The 20,068-nt window shown below is 41.8% G+C and overlaps 1 protein-coding gene across 5 annotated transcripts in view; it reads left to right on the top strand.

Moving 5' to 3' along the window:
• The window catches only part of TNFAIP8 (TNF alpha induced protein 8), a 143,263-nt gene that overhangs the window by 23,101 nt on the left and 100,094 nt on the right, over window positions 1-20,068 (top strand). For 2 of the 5 annotated variants that reach the window (XM_042250323.2, XM_042250320.2), the window contains exon 1: window positions 451-20,068. This exon is cut by the window's right edge. The exons of the other annotated variants lie outside the window; for them this stretch is intronic. The gene's annotated coding sequence lies outside the window, so the exon portion shown is untranslated. Of the gene's footprint in view, window positions 1-450 lie in introns of those variants that run through there. 5 annotated transcript variants of the gene reach the window in all.

Raw genomic sequence — 20,068 nt, 5'->3', positions numbered from 1 at the left:
AATATTTCCTTTAGTGTTAGTTGCTCAGTCCTGTCTGACTCTTTGCAACCCCGTGAACTGTAGCCTGTCAGGCTCCCCCTGTCCATGGGATTCTCCAGGCAAGAATACTGGAGTGGGTAGCCATTTCCTTCTCCAGGGGATCTTCCAGACCCAATGATTGAACCTAGGTCTTCTGCACTGCAGGCAGACTCTTTACCATCTGAGACACCAGGGAAGCCCAGTACTTTCTTAGAAAAGTCTTTATAAACAAAGCATACTGAGCAAAGCAAGGTGTTGTCAGTAAACACTAGTCTCCCAGTATTAGATAACCCCCTATCTCCGCAGCCTTTACTGTCCTCTTCTTAACACACAGCTCTCAGATTACACATCCTCTAACCCCAGATTGTCAGTGGCTCCCATTGTCTGTCTTAAACAAGTCTTGGAAGTGCATTATTGTGGACCAGCAGCTCATGGGCCTGCTGGTTCATCATCCATGCATTCGGCAGTATTTGTCGAGGACCTGCTGGGGACAGGATACAATGCTGGTTCCAGGATGTGTAGGTGATGGGTGTGCTTTTCAGAAACTGTATATGACTTCTTGGAGCCTCAATCTTCTCACTTGTAAAACAAATTGTTGGGATTAAATAGAAAAGCAAACGCAAGACTCCTTGCCCAGGCCCCAAAGGACAATATTTGCTTGCTTGCCTCACCCTTCTCTCTGTATTGAAGGCCAAGTCTGATCCCCACTACTCTTCTGCCTGTTTCCTTTGGTTCCCATTCCTATACTGTGCATTGTTCTAGCACACAACCCACTATTCCTGCTTTGCTTTTTGCTGGTTATATCCCCCTTGCTTGCATGCCCATCACTTCTCTTTCCTGGGCAAAGACTATCCTTCAGGATCTGGTTCATATGTTGCCTCCTTTGTGCAACTTTTCCTGGCCCTGTTCTTTAACAGGAAAAGAGTCCAAGAGTAATGTCTTCCTCTTAAGAATTTGAACAGCTCATTCTGGTCTCCCTATCTTTATGTTGTTTATATTATCACTTATGACATCGCACCTTAACTGGCAGCTGTCTGCCCCCTACTAAATATCTTTCCTGAGAGCAGTAACTAAGTTTTGTTCATGTCTAGAAGTCATCTGTGTCTCCATGTTCTCAGGAAATGTGAATAACTTCATTTTTATGATTACCCAAATATCATTTTTACTTTTCTTTAAAAGATTGGTGGTGATTTAGTCGCTAAGTCATGTCCGACTCTTACAACACCGTGGACTGTAGCCTGCCATGCTCCTCTGTCCACAGGATTCTCCAGGCAAGAATACTGAAGTGGGTTGCCATTTCCTTCTCCAGGTGATCTTCCCAACCCAGAAATAAACCCCTGGTCTCCTGCACTGCAGGCAGATTCTGTATTGACTGAGCTATGAGGGAAGCCCATTTAAAGATTTAGTATGAAACTAAAAATGAGGACATGTTCTTGAAATCCGCTACCAACAGACAGAGTTTCTTTCCCCCTTCCGGGATTAATCTTGGAAATTGTGGAGTTGCTATTGCTGAAGAATATTCAGGAAAGGAGAGACCTCTGTCTAGGGTGGTCCAGACAGTCACTGCCTTTGAGTAACTGGCTCATAAGATCTTGTCTGATGAGGTCAGATCTTATCCTGATAATTTTAAACAGCAAACAAACTATACCCACTAGAAGACAACTCCTAGCAGAAATAAAGGAGACTAGAAAGAAGAAAAACTTAGGTTTCAGATGTTTGTGAGAAGACGTTTCATTTTTCATATTTCTTTCCATCCTTATCCTTAGTTATGCAGTATAGCTGTGACTATAGCATATACACAGTTTAATGTTCTGCTTTTCTCTCAACATGATTTCCTACACAGTTTGCTATGTTTTTATGGGCATTTTGACTCTGTTTTCTCAGTGAAAGGATTGGAGTTCAATTGATCCCTTTCTTGAGTAAGAAATGGAGACACTAAAGCAAAGATGTAGCCTGAGGAAATGTCAACATTGTGAATTTTTAAAAGATGTGATCTTATTCTGATACTGCTGAGATATACTGGAGCACAAACATTATCAAATAATTTTATTAAATCTTGCAGCACAATAAATGAGATTAAGACCATGAGCCACTTTAAAATGTTTTATTAAATGGAAATAAAGCATCTTTAAGAGATTAGACAGACTTTTGCCCAGGCAATGGCTCTTTATTCACAAAAGTGTGTGGGGAACAGCTGGAAGGCAGCCTTTTCTTATCAGCAGGTTTGTGTAACTAGCTTCAAGTTGTTTGCTAATGAAGTCCAGGTCTCCCACAACTAATAGAACGGAATAATTTTACATAGAAGAATCAAACCCTAGCCTCCTTTTTCAGAAGAAATTAATTTGACTGGTGCCTGTAGGCAATGAGGTGTGTTTAACATGTGGAAATCATTAGGCTAAATACCAGAATCTCTTTGAGGTCTGTGGATATAGTCTCTGAAGAGAGAGAGAGAGAGGCATTTAAAACCAAACTGTACAGAATTCTAACAAGCACTATAGACTTATTCTTGGAACTAATCCTCTGTCTTTGGCCCCAGGCTAACTTGACTAGATTTTTACTCCCTTTGTTGATTTCAAGCCACATTCACTCCTTTCTACAATGAGAACCAACTGCCCTTTAATGTGATTTTGTAGCTTTCCTATAGGGAGGTTCTTAATTATTTTGCTATTTCTATCATCTGTCAGAATCATTCATATAAATGTCAGTTCAAGGTAAGTTTACCCTCTGGGCCAGCTCTCCTATTAGGGATTGGTATATTTTATTATTTCAGATGGTCCCTGATTTACGATGGCTCTACTTAAGATTTTTTGACTCTATGATGATGAGAAGGCCATGTGCATTCTGTAGAAACTGTGGTTTGAATTTTGAATTCTGATCTTTTTCTGGGTTAGTGACAGTTGGTGCCTACTCTTTTGTGATGCTGGGCAGTGAAGCCCCAAGTCAGCCATGTGATCACGATGGTAAACTACCCATACACTTAGAACCATGCTGTATTCACACAACCATTCTGGTTTTCACTTTAAGTACAGTATTCCATGGGCTTCCCAGGTGGCGCTAGTGGTAAAGAACCTGCCTGTCAATGCAGGAGATGCTGGAAACAGGGGTTTGATTTCTGGATCAGAAAGATCCCCTGGAGGAGGGCATGGCAACCCACTCCAGTATTCTTGCCAGGAGAATTCCCATGGACAGAGAAGCTTGGTGGGCTACAGTCAATAGGGTCTCAAAGAGTCAGACAGGACTGAAGCGACTTAGCATGCACGCACGCACAATATTCCGTGAATTACGTGAGATATCTAACAGGTATACAAAAGTCTTTATGTTAGATGATTTTATCCAACTAATGTAGGAGTTCTATACACACTTAAGGCAGGCTAGGCTAAGCAATGATGTTCTGTACATTGGTGTATTAAATGCATTTTCAACTTATGATGGATTTATCAGGACGCCCATTGTAAGTCAAGGAGAATCTGTATCCTTGCTTTACTCTGCTTATTGTGCATGGGTGCCAAGTCACTTGAGTTGTATCTGACTCTTTGCGATGCTATGGACCGTAGCCCGCCAGGCTACTCTGCCCATGGGGATTCTCCAGGCAAGAATACTGCAGTGGGTTGCTGTGCCTTCCTCCAGGGCATCTTCCCAACCCAGGGACTGAACCCGCATCTCTTATGTCTCCTGCACTGGCAGGCAGGTTCTTTACCACTGGTACCACCTGGAAAGCCCATACCCTCATAGTTTAGCACGGGAATGATGATTGGATTTGTTTCCCAAAAGAGTGACTGCATCTTTGTGTGGTTTTCTATGGCTTGATCTATAAAAGGACCTACAAAAGATTGGTCCTATATTTTTTTTTTCTACTTTCATTTATGGCCTAGATAGAGGTATTCAGTCCTATTAGTCACCTAGATGAGCTACAGTGAGTCCCAAGAAGACCTGCAACAACTCTGTTAGACCATAAGTTAGTCTGAATTCCAGCGACAACTTGCACTGGGCAAGGTCTCTAAAATATTAGAGGATTCAGAAGAAATGTTCTCAATGAGAGACCTATGAAATACCTTTGATTCTGGGGATTCTACCAGATTTAGACTGCTTAGGAATGGCTGACCAACAGCAAACCCTGTAAGCAGTTACTGTTTATTATTTCCAGTCTCCTCCTCCAAACCCCACTCCTATCCCATGCCTGACTCCTGCTTTGTCCCACTGTTTGTGTGTCACCTGTGACATTATGAAGCTGCTCTTGCCCTGGGATAAGGTAGGAATGTCAAGGTGAGAGACGAGTCCTGAGGTAGAGATGAGGCAAGGTCTCCCTGTACTCCTGGCATCCTGGCAGTATTTCCTGGCAAGAGGAGACTGGCTATCTCAAGAGGCCAGGATCTCGTGTAGTAATGCAAAAAATAGTGTTGGAGGTGCTCCAGGGAAGGAGATGTCATGTAAAGCTGATGGATTTTCAGTGGCTGAGGTTGTGGGAAAAGGTGTGGAAGGACAGAACATCAGGAGCCTAGAGGGGATGGAACAGCATTAGGTATCTGTGTGTTCAAGGAACGTGCAGCTGGAGCAAAACCTGGCAAGGCGAAAGGGGCGGGGCCTGTGAGGTCTTGAAGGTGAAGCTGGGAAGTGTGGAATTTTCTTTGATTCCCAGTGATAAGAACCAGGAGAATTTTTGAGCAGGCAAATAGCATAATCACTGTCACAGTTCAGCTTTCGTCTGTGTGTGAGCTTTAGGGTTTTGGTACCCTTATTTCCCTTTTCTTCCTTGGTATTATCCAAGTTGTCAACTCTGTAATTTCTAAAATTCTTTATCGCTTCTCCCCTTGCCCCTTAATCACATACTTCCTTGTACTGTTTACCTTTTCATGCTTTTGTCTTATCACAAGTAGATTATAAGGGTCATAAGGGCCGTATCTTTATCTACTTCTATTTCCCCTGCTGTGCCTAGTACACTGGATGCCCAATAAATATTTGCTGATTGACTGGATAATAGCAGCCAATTACTGTATGTAAGTACAGCCACAGCTTCCTTCCTGTGGGGCATAATTTACAGCTAAACATTTTTCAAGAGAGAGAGCAATCATAGTGGATTTGATTTATGTACGTTAAAAAAAAAAGAAATATTCAGAATCAGTTTTGTGATCTTGGTGTTTACAAACATATTATTAGGAAACTTAGGATAATGCTTTTATTTTTAAAATCCCATGAATTATTTTCATCTTCAAACAGAGTGCTTATTTTCCTAAATTAGGCAAATGGAGTAATAACCAGCCACAGAGTGAAGTCAGGGCTGTTTGACTCTTTGAATAGTGAAAGGTAGCCTTTTTTCACGCACATGTAAAGACACTGGTGGAATGAAACTCTTGTTTGGGATTTGGGGCAGGGCTTTATCTCCTTCTCCGTTTCCTAATTGGAATGAAATTTTCATTGTCCCTGTAATTTCATTTACCAAATGTTTCATCACAGTCTCATGATTGTTGGAGACTTCTGCTTTCAAGCTATCAAAAACAATTTGCTTTCTTTTCTTGAAAATCCCCCTAAACAATTGAAAAGTGCAAAAGATCAGGATATTTTCTGCATACCCTATTCTTATAAACCTGCTGCTGCAGCTAAGTCACTTCAGTCGTGTCTGACTCTGTGCGACCCCATAGATGGCAGCCCACCAGGCTCCCCCATCCCTGGGATTCTCCAGGCAAGAACACTGGAGTGGGTTGCCATTTCCTTCTCCAATGCATGAAAGTGAAAAGTGAAAAGTGAAATTGAAGTTGCTTAGTTGTGTCCGAGTCTTCACGACCCCATGGACTGCAGCCTACCAGGTTCCTCCATCCATGGGATTTTCCAGGCAAGAGTACCGGAGTGGGGTGCCATTGCCTTCTCCGTCTTATAAACCTAGGAGATGTCTATAACCCCAAACCACACATAACTTGAAGAAAGAAAGCAGATGAAGTGATGGCAAATGAGTTTGCAGAGAGAGATGGTCAAGAATAAAATGCTTGTGGTAGAGTAAGGAGAGAGGACCAGAAGTCACTGATGTACTCACAGAATCCCAAGAAGGCTCAGTAATAAGTTCCCAGTTCCCCAGGGGTGAGACAGAAGGCCTTAGGATGTTTGTGGGGAGGATGTGAGAGTTGAAAAGAGATATAACGGCATCCTACATTGACTAAGGAGAGAAGTTCTTCAACAGCAGCTCTGGAACAGAGAGAATGACCAATCCAGAACGGGGCAGAGCAAAGAGGGCTCCATGAGGGAGGTGGGTGAACAATGAAACTGACTGAAAAAGAAGGAAATGGAAGTCCGGGTTTAAATCCTGTTTCCATCACCAGTGAGCTATGAATAAAGCAAATCAGTTAATGCCTCTGGTCTTCAGATTCCTCTTTTGTTAAATAAAAGGTTAGAACATGTGATGTTCAAGGTCCATTCAAACTCTGGATATTTTGACATGATGTTGGGTAGAAAGCAATAAAATCCCAGTAGTTCCACTTCTGCCAAAGAGAAACAAAAAGATATTCACACAAATACATCTAAGAAAATATTTGTAGAAGCATTATGCATAAGAGCCCCAAACTAGAAACAGCCTAAATATCCATCAGTTGGTAAATGTTTAACAAAATGTGACATATTTATACGATGGAATACTATTTAGCAATTAAAAAGAAGGTACTAAGTATGCTACAACATGGATGAACCTTGAAAATATTATGCTAAGTACAAGAAACCAGATATCAAAGACTGTATTGTAAGATTGCCTTTATATGCAATGTCCAGAAAAGGCAAATGTGTAAAGATAGAAAATAGATGCATGGTTGTCTGAAGCTGAAGTGAGAATGGGGATTAAGGGCAAACAGGCACCTGTGGGATGATGAAATTTTCCAAAACTGGCTTGTGGTGATGGTTGTAGAACTTTCTAAATCTACCAAAACTCATTGCATTGTACAATTATCATTATAAATTGTACCCCAATGAAGCTATAAAAAAGAAAAGATAACCAACCAACAAAGGGTAAGGGATGGAGAGGTGTAAGTGGCTCAAGGTTGGCAACATGCTGATTATTGTTGAGGGTGAGTGATGGATAGTGAGGGCTTGTTATATTTTTCTTTCTACTTCTATGTATGTTTGAAATTTTACATAGTTAAAAAGTCTAAAGATAGAAGAATAAGGGGAAAAGGCAACCACAAGCCTATTCTGTGGGTGTCAGGTAACACTTGTGATGTGTATTTTACTTGTGAAAGCAGGGAATGTTATAGACATGCTTAGGATATAATTTAAACCCCATTGACAGCCAATCTGTAGTATATCAAGTCTCCGTTTTTCCTTTTATAACTTAAAAAAACTGAGATATTATTGATGTACTAGATGTACAGTATTATATAAGTTACAGGTGTACTTATATAGTGACTCACAATTTTTAAAGGTTCTAGTTCACTTAAGACTATTATTATATTTTGGGGCTATATTCCTATCAAGGCATTTGTAATAGCTCTTCCCTTTACCTCAGCAGGCTGTTGAGAAAAGCATGGTGACCACATCATCAGAAAGGTGGTTTCATTTTTACAGCATGTTCTGTTTAAGTAAGCGTTACACATTTTAGAGAGGATAAAGTTAAAATAGGCTTTCCAGCGTCACAGGGAACCCTCCATCTTCGAAAAGTAGACCATCTAAAACCATGTCAGTTGTAATAGTTATCACTAGCTAGATTTTTTTTTGTACTTAAATCTTAGAAGCAATATCCCATTGCGGAGGCTGTCTGTTGTCAGACATGGGTATAAGGATGAGTATTATTCTTCTTGTTTACTGTGTGCTTGTGCGTGTATGCGCCCTTAGTCGCTTCGCTCACATCGGACTCTGTGACCCTATGGACTGTAGCCTGCCAGACCCCGCTGTCCATGAGATTCTCCAGGCAAGAATACTGGAGTGGGTTGTCATTTCCTTCTCCGGGGGATCTGCCTAACCCATGGATCAAACCCATGTCTCCTGTGTCTCCTGCATTGCAGGCAGATTCCTTACCCACCGAGCCACCTGGGAAGCCCACTGTATACTTGTACAAGGATCTGTTTTTAAACATAATATCAACATTCTGAAGATCGCTTTTTTGTTCTTATTTTATGATGAGAAAAGTTAAGGCCAAGGAAGCTGAATAACTTGCCTGAGATCAAGCAGCTAGTTAATGTTCAGGCTGGGACCACCTGAGACTCTCTAGAGTGTGCTCTCATTGGTTTTATTCTCGTGGTTGTATTGGAACATAGTTTATGTCAGAGGCCTTTCTTCCACAAACCTCAGGCTAACCTGTGTGGTGCACTCCCTTAGTGGAGTGTTCGTGAGGTGGATGAGAAAGAGGACGAGGCATTCTTCTGGGGTGAGGCTATATATCCTCAGGGTACATGTTGATCCCTGTTATGACAGGGACCATCCTGGTGGCAGGTTTTAGGCTGCCTCATGCTAAAAATGTCACAAATGATTCCCGAGCTTTGATTTGAAAGTGATGGAGACACTTGTCTGAAAGTCAGATCCCTGTATAACCATGATTATTATTTCCCACTTGTGTCTTGGCTTCTAGTCCATTCTTGAACTTGCCACCCAGTTGTGTTACTTCCATGTGTAAAAAAACCATCAATTAATAAACCTCATTGGCTATGGTGTAAAGTCTGAAATCTTTAGTGTTCAGAGCTCCTCATATTTTGCTTCACCCTGTCTTTCTACTTTCCCTCCCTTTCCCGTCGGATACCCTATGCCCATGACATCTGGTATATTCCACAGTTTGTACTGCTTTGTGTATTGTTTTGTTCCTACTGACTATCCTTCCCTGATTCCCCCTTCTCTACTCGGCCAGCTCCTATTCAGCCTTCAAAGCCCCAGTGAAGCATCATCTCCTACGGGAAGCCTTCTCTGATTTTTCTCTCATCAGCAATAAGCTCTTCCTTCTCTGGATCTTCATGATACATTCTACACACCTAAATTACATGTGATTTTTGTAGTTCTGTATGTGCCTCAGCTCCTTCAGGCTGGAGACCTGGTAGCCCCATCTTTGTGTCTTATCACCCACTTCTAAGTCTGGCATTTACTACATTCCTCAGGGAATGTTGGTAGAACTAATTTTTCCACAGAAATCTGATTTACACGTTTTAAAGACTTTTACCCAGTGTCTTTATGTGGAAAAGAAATGGGAACTGGCCTGGAAGTATCAAGATAAGATACTTAAAATGGATCAGAAATACAGTCCTATTGCTTAAGGTAAAATGTATTCCAAGTATCAACCAGGATGCTAATATTCCCACTATGCCCTCTTCCCCCTTCCAGTGTCTCATCTAACTGTTTTTGTGGGGGAAGGTGTAGTCAAATGAGAGTCCAGGTACTGGACAGGGGTGAGAAAGATGTGCCTAGGAATTTTCCAGTTTATCATAAGAAAGAAGACACCACTTAGATGAAATAATTTGTAAGATCCCATCAAGCTCTGAAATATTTTTCATTGTTTTGCTCTCCATCTTTTAGCAAATAAGGGAAAGGAAATTTTGGTTCATCACTCACCAGATATTTTGAATCATAGGACCATATGTGGTGACCTATTTCGGGTCAGACTTGCTAGGTCTTTGAACTTGACCTTCAAACCATCTGTTTGAACCATCCGTATGTTCAGATCATTTGGTTCTCAGCTGTAGCTCGTGTGACTGCTTACTAGTATTTTATGGACAAGAAGATTCGTGTGCTTTCATGGTGATAATCCCAATAGATTTATATTTCAAGGGAGATAGGCTAGAAACATGGAATTTTTTATGAGAGAAAATAATTTCTAGAAACTTGAACAGTTTTTTTTCCCTCCTCTGCTTCTAGTATGTTTCCTGGTAGTCACTGGGTAAGTGTTACAAGCAAAAATTCACCTTTCTTTGGGAAGGATGAGCTGAAAATGATCTCTGTTTCCCTTGGAAAACTGGTTTGCAGAACTGTCAGATTACTCATCCATATTGAGTGGGAGAGCCATCTGGTTTTCCATGGTGCATCCCCCTCCTTTTCCTCATCATCGTTTAGTGGACATTTTATGAGCTCACGTGGAGGGTGTTGCTCTCCTGACCATCATCTTTTCATCTGGGTTAGCTGGCTCAGTGCATTAATTTCCATTCTTAATTAACACTTTAGGCATATGAGCTAAGATGGTTCACCTACAAAAACAAATGAAAATGCCAAACTGCAAAGCAAAGCAGGTTTCCTGTCATGTGCTGGGGAGAAAATAGCTCTGAACTTTCTCCCTGCCCTTCTTTTGCATCACCCTTGAAGGAGAGAGACTTCCTAGTTGGATTTCCCGCTTCTCGTTTCATATTTGATATTGTACATTATTATACTTTGAGCCATTAAAACTATGATTTCTGCCTGCATTCATTTGATTTTTATTATGTTTTAGAACGTTGCATGGGGGGATCTACCTGTCATGCCTGCCATATCCTACTCTGCTTCTCTTCTCTGAAAAAGACAGTTTCTGTGCCCTAGAGCCCTGCAAAGCAGAAACCACAAAAACGGGGAAAAGTGGGGAACTGGGGCCTGGTTTCTGGGTGAACTCCTTTAGGGGAACAGCTCTGCAGCCAGAGTAAACATTCCACTTGGGTAGAGATAACTACTTGGTTTTCCATTACCCACGCCAGTGAGGTCATAAAGAGTATGGTTACTTTAATGAGCGTCGTGTTTTGTTTAAAGTGTGTATTGCTTGGTAGAAAATGCTCAGAGTTCAGAATGCTCAGTTAATGTTTTGCTGCTGATAACAAGTTACGCAGAAAACACTTGGCCCCCTTCCTCCTCCCTCTGCCCTCTCTTGCCGTGCACAGAGTGAGGAAGGCTGTAGGGTGGGCTTGGGTAGATGGATCTGTTCTCGGGAGGGCCAGCACCACTATGTATCTTGACTCGAATCTCACAGCCCTCAAAGATAGGAGGCAGGGCTTTCTCTCCCATTATCCTGTGGGTGCAAGAGAGTGAAGTAAATCCAAGAAGATGTATGTGTTGTGTTAGTGGCTCAGTCTTGTCTGACTCTGTGCTACCCCATGGACTGTAGCCTGCCAGGCTTCTCTGTCCATGGGATTCTCCAGGCAAGAATACTGGAGTGGGTTTCCATTTCCTTCTCCAGGGGATCTTCCCGATCCAGGGGTCAAACCCAGGTCTCCTGCATTACAGGCAGATTCTTTACCATTGAGACACAAAGGCAGAAGGCTCGGTGAATGCTTGCTTCAGAGAAAAAAAAATACTGAGAGGAAAAACAAGTTGAATTCAGTAGAAGGTCTGCGCAGGAACCAGAATAACCATGGGCAGAACAGGAAGCAATGGGAGGGAAGGGTGAGCCTGTTCCAGCCCTGGCACAGGCGTTCCTGAGAGGATCACCCTGCCCGTAAGTTCTAGCCCTTCACATTGTGTAAGTGAACCCAGTGGTGAGAAGCAAATAGAAAATAAGTTTCTATCACCTTGTGTAATAGTTTCCCACCATTGTTTGGGGGTGAAATAGTTCACCTAAGTAAATTTACTGGGTAAGTGGTTTCCACCTGTCAACATTTCAACCAGCAGGAATGGAAATATTCTCTACCTTTCTGCCCTCTGTCTTCTGAGTATAAACTGAGGAGAGACTGCCCTCCGTATTTCTGCCTCCTGCAGGCTCTTTCTCAGACATGAATCCCATCCTGTCTCACCCAAGCTTCAAATGCTAGAAATTGGCCCCCCTGCTTTCAGAATCAAGTTCAGACTCCTTCACTTAAATATGAAAGGCCTCATTAACTGGTTCTGGTCCAACTCTCAAGTCTTATTTCCTTCCGCCTTTCCAGAGGCATTCTGTACTTCAGCCATTCTCAACTATTTCTTACACTTATGTACGTTACGCGTGCCTAGTCACTCAGTCACGTCTGACTCTTTGCATCCCCATGGACTATAGCCCGCCAGGCTCCTTTGTCCGTGGGATTTCCCAGGTAAGAATACTGGAGTGGGTTGCTATTCCCTTCTCCAGGGGATCTTCCTGACCCAGGGATTGAACCCGGGTCTTCTGCACTGCAGGTAGATTCCTGTCTGAGCCACTAGGGAAGCCCTTCTTACAGTTAGTTGAATTTAAGCTTTCACACATATTGTTCTTTCTGCGTGGAGTGCCCACCTGCCTCATTGATCTGCATTCCTGATGTGAGATGTTCCTAGGTGTATCCTCCTCCTCTCAGCCCCTGACTCCCCCGCATAAATAGGATGATGCCCTTCTGGATTCCCCCAGGGTGTCTTATCACAGAATTCTCTACTGTACTGTAACTGTGGGTCTACTGGCCTGCCTCCCCAACGATGGTGATTACAGCATTTAGTGCTGCTGCTGCTGCTAAGTTGCTTCAGTCGTGTCCAACTCTGTGCGACCCCATAGATGGCAGCCCACCAGGTTCCCCCTTCCCTGGGATTCTCCAGGCAAGAACACTGGAGTGGGTTGCCATTTCCTTCTCCAATGCATAAAAGTGAAAAGCGAAAGTGAACTCGCTCAGTCATGTCCAACTCTAGTGACCCCGTGGACTGCAGCCTACCAGGCTCCTCCATCCATGGGATTTGAGCAGTTACTAAATATTAGGTGCTTTTCTAAGATTTTAATGTGTATTAACTTGTTTCATCTTTATAGCAACATTTTTCAATAGATGCTATTATTTTCTCTACTTTAAGAAGGAGTAAATTGAGTCACAGGACACTGTACAACTCACCCACGGTCTTGCTGCTACTGTTGATAGAAATAAGATCTTTTTAAAAGGCTTTTTAGCCATTTTATTTTAAACTGTTTTAGTTATAACATTTTTTAAAAATTAATTCATTTTTTATTTTTTGCTATGCTGGGTCTTTGTTGCTGCACGGGGGCTTTCTCTATTTGCATCTAGCGGGTGCTACTGTCTAGTCATGATTCATAGGCTGCTCATTGCGGTGGCTTCTCTTGATGCAGAGCACAGGCTTTAGAGCAGGGGCTCAGTAGTTGTGGCACAGGGGCCTAGCTGCTCCATGGCAGGCGGAATCTTCCTGGACCAGGGATTGAACCTGTATCCCCTGCATTGCAAGGCAGAGTCTTAACCACTGGACTACCAGGGAAGCCCTGAGGTAGGATTTGATCCCAAGCACATTGGCTCCGCAGCCTGAATCGCTATACCCCCTGCCTGTCTGTAGTGGCTGCACCCCTCATTAGGGAATGCAGTGGGCACGCTGTGTTTAAGGCAATAAAGGAATGAGTGAATGCAGTTATGCGTTGAGCTTACAGAGGCCAGTTGGTCTAAAACGAAGATCTACCAGATTGTCATTTAAACATCTTCTGTTTAGCTTGACCGCCTCCTCTTTGTTGGTTGTCAGTTTTTGATGTGATCCCTGCTAATCTTACCTTCAGTCAGTTGAGCCACTCAGCCGTGTCTGACACTTTGCAACCCCATGGACTGCAGCACGCCAGGCCTCCCTCTCCATCACCGACTCCCAGAGTTTACTCCAACTCATGTCCATTGAGTCAGTGATGCCATCCAACTATCTCATCCTCTGTCATCCCCTTCTCCTCTGGCCTTCAATCTTTCCAAGCATCAGGGTCTTTTCAAATGAGTCAGCTCTTCGCATCAGGTGACCAAAGTACTGGAGTTTCAGCTTTAACATCAATCCTTCCAATGAATATTCAGGACTGATTTCCTTTAGGATGGACTGGATGGATCTCCTTGCAGTCCAAAGGACTCTCAAGAGTCTTCTCCCACACCACAGTTCAAAACCATCAATTCTTCTGCGCTCAGCTTTCTTTATAGTCCAACTCTCACATCCATACATGACTACTGGAAAAACCATTGCCTTGACTAGATGGACCTTTGTTGGCAAAGTAATGTCTCTGCTTTTGAATATGCTATCTAGGTTGGTCATACATTTTCTTCCAAGGAGTAAGCGTCTTTTATTTCATGCCTGCAGTCACCCTCTGCAGTGATTTTGGGGCCCCACAAAATAAACTCTGACACTGTTTCCACTGTTTCCCCATCTCTTTCCCAGGAAGTGATGGGACCAGATGCCATGATCTTCGTTTTCTGAATGTTGAGCTTTAAGCCAACTTTTTCACTCTCCTCTTTCACTTTCATCAAGAGGCTTTTTAGTTCCTCTTCACTTTCTGCCAGAAGGGTGGTGTCATCTGCATATCGGAGGTGATTGATATTTTTCCCAGCAATCTTGATTCTAGTTTGTGCTTCATCCGGCCCAGCATTGCTCATGATGTACTCTGCATATAAGTTAAATAAGCAGGGTGACAATATACAGCCTTGACATACTCCTTTTCCTATTTGGAACCAGTCTGTTGCTCCATGTCCAGTTCTAACTGTTGCTTCCTGACCTGCATACAGATTTCTCAAGAGGCAGCTCAGGTGGTCTGGTATTTCCATCTCTTTCAGAATTTTGCAGTTTGTTGTGATCCACACAGTCAAAGGCTTTGGCATAGTCAATAAAGCAGAAATAGATGTTTTTCTGGAACTCTCTTGCTTTTTCAATGATCCAGCGATGTTGGCAATTTGATCTCTGGTTCCTCTGCCTTTTCTAAAACCAGCTTGAACATCTGGAAGTTCATGGTTCACGTATTGTTGAAGCCTGGCTTGGAGAATTTTGAGCATTACTTTACTAGCATGTGAGATGAGTGCAATTGTGTGGCAGTTTGAACCTTGTTTGGTGTTGCCTCTCTTAGGGATTGGAGTGAAAACTGACTTTTCCAGTTCTTATTGTCTTATTGACCTTTTCCATTCTTATTGTTTTCCTGAATAGAACTGTATAGAACTGGCTAGGGAAAAGAGCTTGTGAGGAAAGGCTAGAATGATGACTGGTGCAGAAGACAGTGATGGCCTTTTGTAAACTTGTGGCCCTCCCTGACCCACAGGGAAACGCTTCATGGTGCAACCAAAGTCCCCAGAGCCTGAACTTCGGAATCCTTATCATTATCTGAGTACAGTGTGTAGTCAACACAGTTACCATCTTATTGGCGATGTTGTGAAATCAAAGACCCTGATTACAGGAACTCATTTTTCTGAGATGAAACTAACTTAACTATCCCTGTTTTCTTGTAATTTCCTTTCAATAAACTGATAGTATCCTTTTAGAAATTATTTTAAATGATCTTCTCTACCAATCTTGGAGCACACGTTTCCCTTTTGGGTGTTTCCACAAGCAAGACAACACATCTCTGTTTAATATAAATTGATTTAAGTGATACCTTTTCCTAACTTCTAACCCGGTGTTGGAAACTGTGCTGCTCCAGAACAAAGAAGTCTGGAAGGAATGGGGAGGCGAATATTATCATTGAAAGAGTACATATTATTAAATCATTTACAAGTAAGTCAATGTAATGTGCCTTCCATCATGATATAAAGAGAAAAATAATGCCACATTGCTTAAAGGGAGGGGGCAGTAAACGTAAATCTTTACATTCCAAACTGTCACAACAGAGATGGAGGCATTTGAAGTGTAAGTTCTGGCGCTGTGGGCCACTCAGGTACGGGCTCCCCCTGTGAGCAGAATTCAAGTAAGCTGATTTGCAAAAGAAAATGGAAGGTCTGAGGAAATATAGAGTATTTAAAATATTTTCTTGATCATCATTTTAGGAGTTCCTCCCCTCAAATGTGAACTTAGTTTTCAAGTGGCCATTTTCTTAATTGATTAAATTGGGTAGGGGGAGAGTATACTTTGTAATCAGGGAATGAAATTTCTGAATGTTTGCTTTGCTTTATAACAAGTGTTAGCATATTAAGATCTTAATCTCAAAAGATTTAGGTCCTTCATCTCAGAATGGTATTATCAATTCTTGTTTTTATGTTTTATTTTGCTTTTATTTATTTATTTTTTTCATTTCCCCTTTTTCTTTTCAGTTCTAATCTTGAAAATCGTTTGGAATAAATTTTTTTAAACTGTGAAACTTCTAATCTATTCTTTATGTGTTGTAAAGGATACCCACCTTATGTGAAAATATTCAGGTCATGGTAGCTCAGGCTTCTGCTGGACTGCTATTGGGTATTTCTTTGCCTTAGACCCGGGTAGGCCAGAGAATTATTGCCTTCCCCTCCAATCCCCGCCACCTTTAGTAATCCCAAGGATGGAGGACCTTAAGGTGAGAATCACTGCCAGGTTTCACCTTCTGAAGATCCTGCAGGGACCTAGCATACCTGTGCTCAGGACCGGTGCTTGTCCTTCCGGTTGCCATCCTCCCCTGATGTTGCCTGTGGCCAGACTCGGCCTCCCACCCATGCACCCGCTGCTTTCTCCCTCAGAAAACACTTCCTCTGCTTCGCTGCTCTATCTTCCCAGAGGGCAAGACTTCCTCTGAGTTCCCAACCCTTTCCCCACCACGACCCCCACCCTCCCTGCCTCCACCAGTCTTCCAGCATGAAGGCCAAGCTAGAGCTTTTGGCAGTACTTGCCTCAGTGATCAGAAAGGAAGAAACATTGCTATGTGCTCAGGATTTCTTAGTGAACTTCTCTCCTCTTCGATCCTTGCTTTTCATTTCTTGTAAAATAAAAAATCTCCTGGGGGTGGTTTCCCCAAAAGGAATAACCTGTCGCAATGATTATCCAAACCACTACTTTTTAGGAACCTGCAACTACTTATAGGTGGTTTGTTTTGTTTTTATTTGGAAATAATATGTGTTCCAGGAAACACCTCAAACCTTCAGAAAAAATGTAGAATAAAGTAAAATAAAACAAAGAAAACATCTTTTGCTTCCCTTGTGTTATAATTAGAAGTAATTTTCTAGAAAATTGTTATGCATGTTCAAGCATGTGTATTAATATGTACAGAAATAGTATTGTACCGCTCTGTTTCATGGATTCTAAGATGCCATTGCTTGTACACCAATTTCTCAGATGTTAAGACATGAAGAAACGTGCATTTTACAGTCAATAAGATATAGAATATTACTCTTAAAACTGAGACCTTTCTTTTTTCACACATATTCAATATCTCGAGCATCAGTCCATATCAGCATTTTTTAATGACATGGTATTCTACATTCCCAATCTATATTCAAATACACCTGTGCATACGTGTGCTTGTGTGCTGAGTTGTGTCCAACTCTTTGCAACCCTATGGGCTGCAGCCTGTCAGGCTCTTCTGTCCATGGGATCCTCTAGGCAAGAATAATGGAGTGGGTTGCCATTTCTTCCTCCAGGGGATCTCCCTGACCCAGGGATTGAGCCTGCGTCTCCTGCACTGTAGGCAGATTCTTTACCACTAAGCCACCTGGGAAGCCCATTCAAATACATATTCCATATTTCAAATCCACAGCTGTATCATGATTTAAGAATTTTCTTATTGTTGAACATTCATGGTTTTATAGGTTTTCTATATCAGTTCTTATGGAAACATAGATTCTTTATTTTTATTTTTTTAATTAAATGAAAGAGTCTTTAAATTCTATAGTGTTTTATAGTTTTCAAAAGTTTCACACACATGATTTCATATAATCCCATAATAACTATCCCTCCACCTTTATATTGCCCATCCCCTCTCCTCTCCCAACTGGTAACCACTAGCTCTCTATATCTGTGGCTCTGCTTCTTTTTTGTTTTATACACTAGTTTGTTGTATCTTTCAGATTCCACATATAAATGGTATTATGCAGTGGAATATAGGTTTTTATATTCCAATTAATGCTACAGTAAACCTCCTTGTTTATATGTCACTGTATTCAAGCAGTTGTAAGTTTCTCAAAGTAAATTGTTGGGTAGAAAGGTATGCACCTTCATTGTACTTTTTTTTTAGTGCAACTTTTATAAAAATTCTTTTAATAGCTTCTGTGTTTTCAGTGTGAGGAAGGAGTCAAACACCCTGAGGCATAGCTTCTGCTAGTGATCCCCTGTCAGGAAAACCTGGAAAGATGGATAGACACATCTAATTAAGCATCTATATTTATCCGTTCATGGGCTTCCCTAGTGGCTCAGATGGTAAAGAATCAGGCTACAATGCAGGAGACCCAGGTTCAATCCCTGGGTCCTTGGAGAAGGGAATGGCTACCCTCTCCAGTATTCTCGCCTGGGAAATCCCATGAACAGAGCAGCCTGGCAGACCATAATCCATGCAGTCACGAAGAGTCAAACACAGACTGAGCGACTAACACTTTGACTTTTTTTTTTTTCACTTTCACTGTAGTCTTTCATTCTGAGGTGCCTGTTTTTTCATTTTGAACAATTCTAATTGGAGATATGTTATAATGTAGTCCTTCCCCTATAACTCCTGCTATTAAATTGTATTTCTTAACAATCAATTGTGAAGAAGACAATGGCACCCTACTCCAGTACTCTTGCCTGGAAAATCCCATGGACTGAGGAGCCTGGTGGGCTGCAGTCTGTGGGGTCGCTAAGAGTTGAACACGACTGAGCGATTTCACTTTCACTTTTCACTTTCATGCATTGGAGAAGGAAATGGCAACCCACTCCAGTTCTTGCCTGGAGAATCCCAGGGACGGGGAAGCCTGGTGGGCTGCCGTCTATGGGGTCGCACAGAGTCGGACACGACTGAAGCAACTTAGCAGCAGCAGCAACAATCAATTGAATCAAAATATGATGTATTTGTGTGTGTGTGTGTGTGTGTGTGTGTGTGTATACGTATACATATGTAGATGCACTTCAAGACTTACTTGGAAATGATTCTTATTCTAATTTAATGATGAAAATGTAGTTGTTATTTTCCCACTGAAGCAGTCTTGCCACTAACCAGAGTTTTACAGCTACACTGTGTTTATCTAGCATCAGCTACTCCTCTCCTTTAGAGTCTGCACATGTAATTTAAAAACATTCATTTACTGAAGAGTACCTTCTCAAGGAAAAATCAAATCACAAACAGCACCTTGAGAAATGCTAATACCATTTCACTTAGAGTCAAAGCATTTAGAAGTTGATTCCAGCCACCTTAACTTACAGAGGAGGAAACTCATGACTTAACACATGGTATCTTGGGCATCTTGCCCAACTGATAATTGACAGTAAAAAGAATATTATTAAGTGAATATGGCGGAGCTTGAAGGCATACTTGAGTCATGAAATGACAGCTTTGGTGCAGATGACAGCCTTCCCTCCTGTCCTGCTGACGTACTCACAAATATTCTACCTGCAAACATTTTTCAGGGTAATCTGCTTCATTTCTTAGGAGCTTGGCATTGGCGAGCCTGGCCCCTCACACTTGTTTCTCGCTTTCTGCTTAATTCATATAAATCTCCTGTATTTTTCTGTGTAGCACTCTTCCTCTACCTTAATTTTTTAGTTTCCTAGCTGGTGTGCAGTATATCATACAGGCTGCCCTCTCCTGACTTTTGGTGCCAGAAGGCTTCCAGTACATCAGAAGTGGCGTTGTGAGTAGGTCTTAAACAGTTGGCACTTAATGAATGTTGTTGATTGTCTTAGCTTGTTTTTGGTCTCTCTTAAGACTGTTCCAGTAGTGCACTGGCAGGGTTTCTGAGCCAGTGTATTCCTCTGTGCCCCTTAGAAGTTGACTTATTTTCTTTCCAGTGATTGATCATTTACCTAGTCATTTACCTAGTCAAAAGCAGTCTTGCACGTGTATAATAAAATTGTTAAAACTACTCTCTTGTTATTTGTCACCCGGTATGGAAGGAGACAGTTATTTACATTTTCAGTTGCTTTTTGTGAAACAAAGATCAAAGACCTCTTCTGCAGTTTCCTCTTCTGCTTAAACCACAACTTCCTTCCTCTGTATTAAAAGCCTTGGTAACATGCATTAGTATTAGACTTTCTCACCCTGAGTGGCAGATAATAATTTTGTTGGACCAAGATTACATGTGGCCACTTCATCTGTGGGTGCCCCTGTATTTCTGAATGGAAGCCATTGCAACATATTTAGAGGTCTATGAAAAAGTATATTTTGTTTTTATTTCTTTCAGGGAGAAAGACTTTATGGGGGTGTGTCTCACTAATTTTCAATCTTTTTCTGGTTATGGACCCTTCTGAGCATCTGATAAAATCTTGAGGTGGGTGAGGCTTGGTAGCTCAGGACAGCCATGGTTCACTTCAGAACTTCTCTGAAAGTGATTCCCTTTCAATTGTTGTTTAAATAATATGTTAACAAGATGACTCCTCAGGATAATGA

Source organism: Ovis aries, chromosome 5 (assembly GCF_016772045.2).
Source record: "Ovis aries strain OAR_USU_Benz2616 breed Rambouillet chromosome 5, ARS-UI_Ramb_v3.0, whole genome shotgun sequence".
Taxonomy (NCBI): domain Eukaryota; kingdom Metazoa; phylum Chordata; class Mammalia; order Artiodactyla; family Bovidae; genus Ovis; species Ovis aries.
The sequence above is the reverse complement of the archived record's forward strand: the minus strand, read 5'-3'. Positions and strand labels throughout refer to the sequence as shown.